Source organism: Pan troglodytes, chromosome 4 (genome assembly GCF_028858775.2).
Source record: "Pan troglodytes isolate AG18354 chromosome 4, NHGRI_mPanTro3-v2.0_pri, whole genome shotgun sequence".
Taxonomy (NCBI): Eukaryota; Metazoa; Chordata; class Mammalia; order Primates; family Hominidae; genus Pan; species Pan troglodytes.
Window position 1 is genome coordinate 144,286,906 of NC_072402.2, and position 10,929 is coordinate 144,297,834.

General features: G+C 43.1%; 1 pseudogene; it reads right to left on the bottom strand.

The window, feature by feature from the left end:
* Positions 1-1,503: 1,503 nt before the first annotated feature.
* LOC740423 (ribosomal protein SA pseudogene) lies at positions 1,504-2,495 on the bottom strand (annotated as a pseudogene).
* Positions 2,496-10,929: the final 8,434 nt, after the last annotated feature.

Genomic DNA, 10,929 nt, shown 5'->3' on the forward strand with positions numbered 1-10,929 from the left:
GAGACTCATTCACTATCATGAGAACAGTGCAGGAAAGACCTGCCCCATAATTCAATAATCTCCCACTGGGTTCCTCCCGTGACACATGGGAATTGTGGGAGTTACAATTCAAGATGAGATAGTCTTAACTCGTGTCAACATTAACTCAAAAATTCACAGTCCGACATCTCATCTGAGACAAGGCAAACCCCTTCCACATAATTATGAGCCTATAAAATCAAAAGCAAGTTAGTTACTTCCTAGATACAGTGGGGTACAGGCATTGGGTAAATATAGCCCTTCCAAATGGGACAAATTGGCCAAAATTAAAAGGCTACAGGCCCCATGCATGTCTGAAATCTAGCAGATCAGTCAAATCTTAAAACTCCCAAATGTTCCCCTTTGACTCCAGGTCTCACATCCAGGTCATGCTGATGCAAGAGGTAGGTTCCCAGTCTTGGGCAGCTCGGCCCCTGTGGCTTTGCAGGGTACAGCCTCCCTCCCAGCTGCTTTCACAGGCTGGCATTGAGTGTCTGCGGCTTTTCCAGGTGCTCAATGTGCGTTGTCAGTGGATCTACCATTCTGGGGTCTGGGGGACAGTGGCCCTCTTCTCACAGCTCCACTAGGTGGTGCCCTAGTAGGGACTCTGTGTGGAGGTTCTGACCCCACATTTCCCTTCCGCATTGCCCTAGCAGAGGTTCTCCATGAGGGCCCTGCCTCTGCAGCAAACTTCTGCCTGGGCATGCAGGCACGTCCGTACATCTTCTGAAATCTAGGCAGAGGTTCCCAAACCTCAATTCTTGACTTCTGTGCACTTGCAGGCTCAACACCACATGGAAGCTGCCAAGGCTTGAGGCTTGCAGCCCCTGAAGCCATTGTCCGAGTGCTACATTGACCCCTTGCAGCCACAGCTGGAGCAGCTGGGATGCACCAAGTCCCTAGGCTGCACACAGCATGGGGACTCTGGGCCCAGACCATGAAACCATTTTTTTCTCCTAGGTCTCTGGGCCTGTGATGGGAGGGGCTGCCGTGAAGACCTCTGACATGCCCTGGAGAAATTTTCCCCATTGTCTTGGGTATTAACATTTGACTCCTCATTACTTATCCAAATTTCTATAGCAGGCTTGAATTTCTCCTCAGAAAATGGGATTTTCTTTTCTATTGCATTGTTAGGCTGCAAATTTTCAGAACTTTTATATTCTGCTTCCCGTATAAAACTGATTGCCTTTAACAGCACCCAAGTAACATCTTGAATGCTTTGCTGCTTAAAAATTTCTTCCGCCAGATACCCTAAATCATCTCTCTCAAGTTCAAAGTTCCACAAATCTCTAGGGCAAGGGCAAAATGCCATCAGTCTCTTTGCTAAAACATAACAAGAGTCACCTTTGCTCTAGTTCCCAACAAGTTGTGCATTTCCATCTGAGACCACCTCAGGCTGGATTTCATTGTCTATATTATTTTATTTATTTTTTTTTAGAAACTGATGTTTATTTTCCATCAACCATTTTTCCATGCTGCTTAAGAGCCTATGCAAGAACAGCTTAAGACCAGTCAGTGGTTGCTCCTACCCATTCAGTGGCCTGAGCAGTGGGAGCTGCAGACCAGTCTTCCGTGGCAGGCTGAGCGCTCCAGTCTTCAGTAGGGAATTGCTGAATAGGCACAGAGGGCACCTGTACACCTTCAGACCAGTCTGCAACCTCAGGCTGAGTAGCAGTGAACTCAGGAGCTGGAGCAGTCCATTCACCCTGAAATTCCTCCTTGGTCACTGCCTTCTCAGCAGCAGCCTGCTCTTCTTTTTCAATCTCTTCAGGATCTCTGTAGAAGTACAGATCAGGCATGACCTCCCATGGGTGTTCACGGGAAATGGTGCCACGCATGCGCAGAACTTCCCGAGCCAGCATCCACCACATCAAACCCACTGAGTGAGCTCCCTTGTTGTTGCATGGGATGGCAATGTCCACATAGCGCAGAGGAGAATCTGTGTTACACAGCGCAATGGTAGGTAGGTTAACATAAGATGCCTCCGTGAGAGGCTGGTGGTCAGCCCTGGGGTCAGTAACCACAAGAAGCCGTGGCTCCCGGAAGGCTGCCTGGATCTGGTTAGTGAAGGTTCCAGGAGTGAAGCGGCCAGCAATTGGAGTGGCTCCAGTGGCAGCAGCAAACTTCAGCACAGCCCTCTGGCCAGTATTCCTGGAGGATATAACACTGACATCAGCAGGGTTTTCAATGGCAACAATAGCACGAGCTGCCAGCAGAAGCTTTTCCCAGGTCCTCTTCAGATTTATGATATAGATGCCATCACTTTTCCTTTTATAGATGTACTGTTCCATCTGGAAGTCAAGATTGGTGCCACCTAAGTGGGTTCCTGCTGCAAGGAACTTAAGGACATCCTCCTCCTTCATTTGCAGGACATCAAGGGCTCCGGACATTGTGAAAGTTTCCCTTTAAGTTACGACGGGAATCCAGAACAACGCCGTATGGACCCCTCTGCAGGTAGCGCGGAAAAGCTTCATTGTCTATATTATTATAAGCATTTTGGTCAAAGCCATTCAACAAGTCTCTAGGGAGTTCCAAACTTTCCTACCTTTTCCTGTCTTCTTCTGAGCCCTCCAAACTGTTCCAACCTCTGGCTGCTACCCAGTTTCAAAGTCACTTCCACATTTTCAGGTATCTTTTAGCAGTGTTCCACTCTACTGGTACCGATTTACTGTATTAGTCCATTTTCACGCTGCTGATAAAGACATACCTGAGACTGGGCAATTTACAAAAGAAAGAGATTTATTGGACTTATAGTTCTGCATGGCTGGGGAGGCCTCACAATCATGGCAGAAGGTGAAAGCCATGTCTCACATGGCAGCAGACAAGAGAAGAGAGAGCTTATGCAGGGAAACTACCATTTTTAACACCATCAGATCTTGTGAGACTCATTCACTATCATGAGAACAGTGCAAGAAAGTCCTGTGCCCATAATTTAATCACCTCCCACCAGGTTCCTCCCATGACACATGGGAGCTGTGGGAGTTACAATTCAAGATGAGATTTGTGTGGGGACATGGCCAAACCATATCAATCACTTAGACATTTTATACACAATCATGTACTTGTTAAGAGCATTTACTGTCAGAATGTCAGTGGGTAGGGGAGTTCTATGGTTTGAATGAGTCCTCCAAATTTTATGTATTGGAAACTTAACCCTCAAATTCTTATGCTGATTGAAGGTAGGGCCTTTGGGAGGTAATTAGGATTAAATAAGTTCATCAGGGTGGAGCTCCCCATTATGGACCTAGTGGCTTTATAAGAAGAGGAAGAGGGACCTGAGTTGACACACATGCTCTTGCCCTCTTGTCCTGTGATGTCCTCTGCCATGTTATGATGCAAGTAGAAGGTCCTCACCAGATGCCAGCACTATGCTCTTGGACTTCCCAGCCTCCAGAACTGTAAAAAATAAATTTCTTTTCTTTATAAGTTTATAAATTACTCAGTCTTGGGTATTCAATTACAGCACAGAAAATAGAATAAGACAGGGAGCAAGATCTAACTCTGTTCTGCCACTTATCTGGTACAGGACAGTTTAATATTTCTTAACTTCACTTTTTTCATTTGTAAAGTAAGGTTAATAGTACCTTCATGGTGTCGTGTAAGGGTTATATGGGACAATGAAGGAAAATCTGTGAGCACAGTGTCTGGCACAAATAAGAGTTCAGTTTGTGTTATCTGTCAATTCTGTCCTAATGACTAAGATTCTTAATATTTTGGAATTGTATTCGATGACTCTATATCACATTCATCATTATTTTAAAAGATAGGCAATTTGATCACCTTGAGACTGATTGAGAAGTTCAAGATCATAGAATGCCAAGTGGCAACATTGTATAATAGTTACAAACACGTAATTGGAGTTCTATTGGCCACTTGGAGGGAATGGATTTTATAGGTATACTAGAAATGTTAAAGTTTATAGAACAGAATAATTATTGTAATAGTAACCTCAACATCTTGTATTCATATGTATGAGTCTCACTGCTAACTTCTCACCTCCCGTTACTATTAACCAAATGAGTTAAAAGGGATTCTAGTTATAAAAACAAGCTGAGAAATTTCCTAACATAATACATGCTTGTCTTTGGTTTGTTCTTATAATGTCTGAGAATTATTTTCCTTTTTCTTTATTTTTTGAGATGAAGTCTCACTCTGTTGCCCAGGCTGGAGTGTAGTGGCACAATCTCGGTTCACTGCAACCTCTGCCTCCCAGGTTCAAGCAATTCTCCTGCCTCAACCTCCCGAAGCTGGGACTTCAGGCATGCGCTGCCACGCCTGGCCAATTTTTTGTATTTTAGTAGAGATGGGGTTTCACCATGTTGCCCAGGCTGGTCTCAAACTCCTGAGCTCAGGCAATCCACCCACCTCGGCCTCCCAATGTGCTAGAATTATAAGTGTGAGCCACCATGCCTGGCCAATGTCTGAGAATTAAAAGAGATCTTACCAGTATTCATCAAAACTTAGTTTTGGGAAATTTATTCACATTTACCCAAGATTCACTGAAAATACCATATCCCCACAATTTAGTAGATTCTCCCTATCTTTCTTATTCTAAAGACAAAACTTGTCCTGGAGGTCATTTTACTTTTTTTTTTTTTTTTTTTTTTTAACCTAAACAGGAAGCAGCCTTCTAAAATTAGCAGACCTTCTAAAAATTAAGCAGGCTTTTGCCAGGCTCACATTGCGTGTATGTGTGTGTGTGTGTGTGTGTGTGTGTGTGTTTATTTCTGTATGTGTGCATGTATTCATATATGAATGTATGTATCTCTGTGTATCTTTTTGTGTGTTTCTGAATCTGTTTTTTTCAGTCATCTTATGGCTGAGAAAAGGCACTAAGAAAAAAAGGTCTGAGAAGTCCATTCATCACTGGGATCTGCCTCTCTGCCTGACTAGTGTCTCCCCACAGAGTCTTAACAAGGTGCTGCTGAATCAAAGTTCTTCTCCCCCACCCCAAACCAACACTGAAAACACTGTAATATGAGGCTCTTCTATCGTCTTCATTCCCAGGCTCTGCAGGACCTCCCCTCCCCCATTCATCTCTAGGCCCATCAGGGATGTGGGCAAAGGAAGCATTAAAAGGGATAGATTGAGAGCCTTGTGAACACATCTATCTTCATACGTGTTGAATATTATGTCAATTATTCATCATTCACAGATATCATTGCAGGGAAAAATCACATTAAGAGGAGCCAGGAAAACTAAAGGTTATAAATTCCAATCCAGCATAGTCCCTAGTGGCTCTGGAATTCGGTGCCAGTTCCTCTGTGGTGATCTCATTGGAATGCAAGAGTCCCAGACCTTCTCTTAGGGATGTTTTTTCCCCAGCCTTACCCCCCATCAAGGATAGAGGTGGAAAAGAGTGAAATAAATCTGTAAACACAGTACTTCTAAGTTTCTTCTTAATTCTGACATCACCTTGAGTTTGATATGTGTGAAAAATATATTTTTCTCTCAGTTGACTCCTCAATGAAGTATTTTTTACAGCCCTGGATTATAACAAAAGTGGGCAATTGAGATGGCAAGTGGCACAAGATAAATATTAGAATGGTTGGCAGACAGATTCTAATATTCTGAATCTGGTGGGAGGGCACAGATTCTACCCTAGGCAGTGACTCAAGCTCTCCAAGCCTGACTTTCCTCATTTTGTGATTTAGGGATTATTCTGACTTCAGTGGCAAGTTGTGAAGAGTGAATTTGATAATCTAGATTGCATAACTCTGAGTCCCCTAACCTCATAAAGCTGCCTATTTTTTAATACCACAGTTTGTGGGAGGGACACTGAACTGTTCTTCAGAGTTTCTGAGGATTCCTGGGTGAGGGGTGTGTGTCTCTGGAGGGCTCTGTGCTGTAGATGGTTCTCCTGGAGGCCTGGTCTGGCAGATGCTGCTCCGCCTCCCTGTCTCCCTTCCTCCCACTAGATGTGACCCCTTTACTCCATTTGCTCAAAGAAGCACCAACCCAGGAACCATCTAACCATCTATTCACTCAGTAGATACTCCTTGCACTCCTACTATGTGCTACGGAGGAGCAGTTGTGAACCAGAGGGAAGCCCCTGCTCTCGTGAAGCCTGCATTCCAGTGGGAACGATGAAACGCAGGCACACGGGACATTTCAGGTACCGGTGAGTGCTGTGAGGGTGATGATGCCATGGAAGATGGGTAGGATGGGTGGTCAGGGAGGGCCCTTCCAAGGATATGACAGTGAAGGTAAAGAAAGAGCCAGTCACGTGAAGATCTGGGGAAAGAGTGTTCCAGGCAAGGGAGCTGTGAGTTCAAGCATGGTAGGATAAAGAGACCGGGTCATTCAACAAACGTGAAAGGAGAGAGTGTGGCAGGAAAGTGTGGTGTGAGATGATTAGAGAAGTGTGCAGTCTAGAGCTAAGAGTTCATAATAAGAAATTTGGATTGTATTCTAAGTACAGCTGGAGGATTTTATGTGGATGCTTGACATATTTTGGTTTATGGTGGTGGTGGGAAGGTCACTCTAGCTGCTGTGTGTGGACTAGGTTGTAGTTGTGGGGAGGAATGGGAGCGGGAAGGGCAGCTGGAGGCTCCTGCAGTGGTTAAAGTGAGAGATGACGGTGGCTTGGACCAGTGTAGTTATCAGTGGCATGATGGCAATAAATAGATGGGGTCACGAGTTTTTCTGGAGGCTCTGGAATTTGGTGCCAGGTCTTATGTGTACAGAGAGAATCCGCCCATGGATTCAGTGTGGGCAAGAATGGAGTGAGGGAAACTGAGGATGGCTCCTAGGTGTTTTATGGGTTTTAGGTTTTGGCTACCCTCAAATCTAGAAAAATTTGGCAATTTCGGCTCACATAATATATCAGCCTTTTTCTGCCTTGAGGATTTTCTCATTAGCTATGTCTCTCCATGAGCCTCTCATCTTTTCTGTGCTCTGGGCTTTCTCTTCTTATGTTCTCTGTTTTGTGGGCTGAATATTTTTGAGCAGGGATGGCATTATTTAGAGCTTTTTATTGGTAGCCTACTGAGTGCTCAAACCTGTGCTAGTCCCTATAGGGAATATGGAAAGACTTCTTGGAGCCATTATTATGCTAGTGTCCATTGTGGTGCTCCTGGCAAGGGCATTCTCCTATTCCTATGACCACAGAGCTTCCCCTTCCCCTTTGCCCTGAAGATTCTCTCATGGGACTAGTGTTTCATTGAATAACATGTTGGTTATGTGTAGCATGCTGGTTACGTGTAGCATGCTGGTTACGTGTAGCATGCTGGTTATGTGTGGCATGCTGGTTACGTGTAGTGTGCTGGTTACGCGTAGCATGCTGGTTATGTGAGGCATGCTGGTTAGGAGCTCTAGGCTCAGGATCTTGGTTCTGCCCTCTTTGGTTGCATGAGCTGTGCAAGCTGCTTAACATCTTTCAGGCTAACTTTCTATATTTGTAAAATGGGAAACAGACTTCTTAGGAAGATTTTAAGAGATGTCTTACAGGACCTGGCAGATATATGCTCAATAAAAAGTAAACTAGCTGGTGTTGCTGCTGTTGCTCTTACTGTTGTTTTTATTGACTTGAATAAAGGAATCTTGCACCTGTCAAAATGAAACACTACATAGTAGGTCCTGATATTTTGCCATACTCAGCTGGTGATAAGAATCAGAGAAGCCAGCCATTTGAATAACTATGATTTATTGAATTCTTACCATGTTCTAAGTTCTTTATGTATACTGTTTCATTTAATCTTCACAACAATTCTAGGAGTCAGGTTCAATTGTTATTGCCATTTGATAGATGATGAGGGCAATGAGTCTTAGAGAGGTTAAATAATTTGCTAAAGGCCACACAGCCTGTAAAGTGGCAGAAGCTGGGACCATACAACTCTAAAGCCCACATTCTTAGACATTAGGGGATATTGAATGAAGTGTGTGTATGTATGGGGGAATTTAAGAGAATATCAAACCATTTGTAGAGTTCTACCCAATATAGAGACCTTATCTAATGTAAGAGAACTCTGAAGACATCTCATTGATTGAATGCTCTCCCCTTCATAGCAACTTCTTCTGCGGCTTCCTTGCCTGGTGCTCCAGTCTTTGAGGTATGCTTGATGGTTCTGAATTCAGATTTGAATCATGTGTCTGCCTGGTTTTTGTACCCTTGGACAGCAAACTTAATCGCCAAGGCTCAATTTTCTTCCCTTTTTTTTTTTTAAAGTGGGTATAATGGTATATATGCCACAGGCTTGTGGTAAAACTTAGTCTGATGAGATCTGATACATGCTGATGTTTATTGGGCACTTAATATTATTATTAGTGAAACCTGGCCAAATATAACTCTTTGATGAATGTATGTAATTTCAGGGAGTTAGTTTTACTAAAGTACTTGAAAATGTTAATTGATCTAGGATACTTTTATTTCATAGACAACGTATAGGTAAAGTCAATAACAGTTATTTTAGATTTTGTGAATTCTAGGGTAGTAGCATTAGAATGGAAGTTTTATTTCTTTTAATTGGACTAGAGCCACCATTCCATAAATCTACTGCACACCTTAAGTCACCCAGTGCTCTTGCATTCATCTTTGTTCATTGCTTGGATGTCAAGCAGTCTGCCTGGAGCTGCTTATAGAGGCCTAAATTTAGAATCTGCCTACCTATAAATAAGGTCCAGGAAGATAGATGACTTCGGTCACCTGAAACTGTTATTAGAAAACACATAGACTAACCTATCAAGGGAATGAGAGGGAGGACAAGAGAGGCATGCCTAGGGAGAGGGAGGACAGAGCTTAAAAGGAGGGGTTGTGATGGATTTTTTAGCACCTGTAAATAAAGAACTGTGCCTGGGGCTCTCCTGGCTGTTGGAAATCCAGCCCAAATGTTCAATGACTCACTCAATCGTTGTTCAGCTTGTTTAAGTCCATGCCATTTGTACATATGATGGGATTTTATGAGACATTTTACAACAGTTCTCCACCACTGTTTGGGGAAATCATGTCATAAGATTCAACCTTCTTTCTTTTTCCATTCTGAGATGGTTTCTCCTAAAATAGCTTTTATGTGCCCTGAGCAGTTGGCTACTCTGTTTCTACTAAGAAATACAGGCCGGCTTCACTGAGCAGGAGGCCCTTGCATTTGATTTTCAGAAGAGCACATGTATTTGAAAGGATTTAATTGTCCTTTGTGCCAGGAAGCAACAATGTCTGAGCCAGACTCTTCTGGGTGACCAAAAGAAAGACTCACCTTATTGTTTTGTTATTCTTTATAGGTGGTTAAGGGTATAAGCTTTGTAGTAAGATGCATTTGGATTCATGCTCTGCCTTCATGTCTCCCCAGCTCTTATCTTGGGCAAGTTAGAAACCTCTTGGAACTTATTTGTCCATCTAAAAAATGGGGATGATAACGTCATCTCATAGGTTTGTTGTGAGGGTATTTAAAGTACTTAGCAGTGCCTGGCACAGAGTTAACCCCTTAATAAATGGTATTGATTATAAGTATGAGGCTGTCTTCTCTGCCTCACCTTTCTCCTTGTCTTATCTAGTAGTTTTGAGTGGCTGGTCTGTTTCCTTGTCATATATGATTTCCTTCCTTGCATGTATCACTCTCTGAAACTATCTTATTTAAAACGTTTGTTGTTTCTCCCCTCCCACTATGATACAAGCATCATATGGCAAGCCTTTGTGCATCTGCTCATACTTGCCCACTCAGGGAGAGCACTGAGTATGCTCTCCATACATAATTATTGACTAATTCCCTTATCTGTTTCAGTAATTTTTCTTTCTTCTCCATGATTCCTATATTAAAAAAACCTTTTATTTTAGAATTGAGGGTCTAGACAAGGATGAGAATGAAAAGGTAATCATTGTTTTGGATTGGTTTGAGGTGGAATCTCAGTTTAGAAGAACTTCTTGGGGAAACTAGGATGAAGACCAGTGGGGCTTTCCCCTCCACCCCTGTCAGAGATTGGTGTAAGTATATTCATTAGGACTCTAATTTCAAGGCCCATAAAATTCACTGAGCAAACTTAAGCAAAAAAAGAGGTGTTCATTGTAAGGACTCAGGAATGTTTTTAGGAACTGAAGGGAATGGATGTCATCAGGCCCCAGGAATGGGTTGGAAATAGGAATTCTTTCACAAACATCTGTTTCTGCCTTTTCTCTCTGCAGATCCACTTTTGCCTCTCTAAAATCCAGCATTTTTCAAACTATCTGTGCCAACACACAGTAAAAATGAGTTATACTAAAATTAAATAAAATAAGCCCTGATTTTTTTATTATTAGATTCCACAGACATAAAATTATTCTGTTGAAGTGCTATAAAGGTTCCTAAGTGCTTCCTTACTCTCAGTTTCTGTCCTTAATTCCTCGTGGACTGGTAACAGATGGCTTGTAAGCAGGCATGACTGCAGTTTATGCAGCAAGTGTGGATCACTTACCCCTCATGCTCAGATCTGCACCCCTCCACAAGAAACCAGACCAAACTGAACGGTGATCTTTTAGCCTGCAAGTGTGATTCAGGCTTTGCTCAATGGTCTTTCATAATACTCTTGTCTATGCAGCTATGGCCACTAGGTGGGGGCAAAGAATAAAAACATGGCAGCCAGGGGTGTGTCCTTGTTGGGGCGGGGGAAACACTGTTAAGGGGTGAGCCGAGTGAACACCGGAAAATGGGTCTACACAGGGAGGTTTTCAGCACTACTGATTCTATTTCTTCTGAAAACACGTCATGAAAAGACTCGTGATGCCTGGTGCAGGGGTACACTAATGGAAAGGCTTTGGTTTAAGAGACTTCGGCCAATTCAAGTCCAGCTTAAAAATGCAGAAAGTTACTGTGATATGGTAATTGCATGGATGAACTGTAAGCCATTAGAGATGAGTGATCAAGAGTGTGGACTTCAAACTGGGCATGGTGACTCACACCTGTAATCCCAGCACTTTGGGAGGCTGAGGCAGGCAGGTCACCT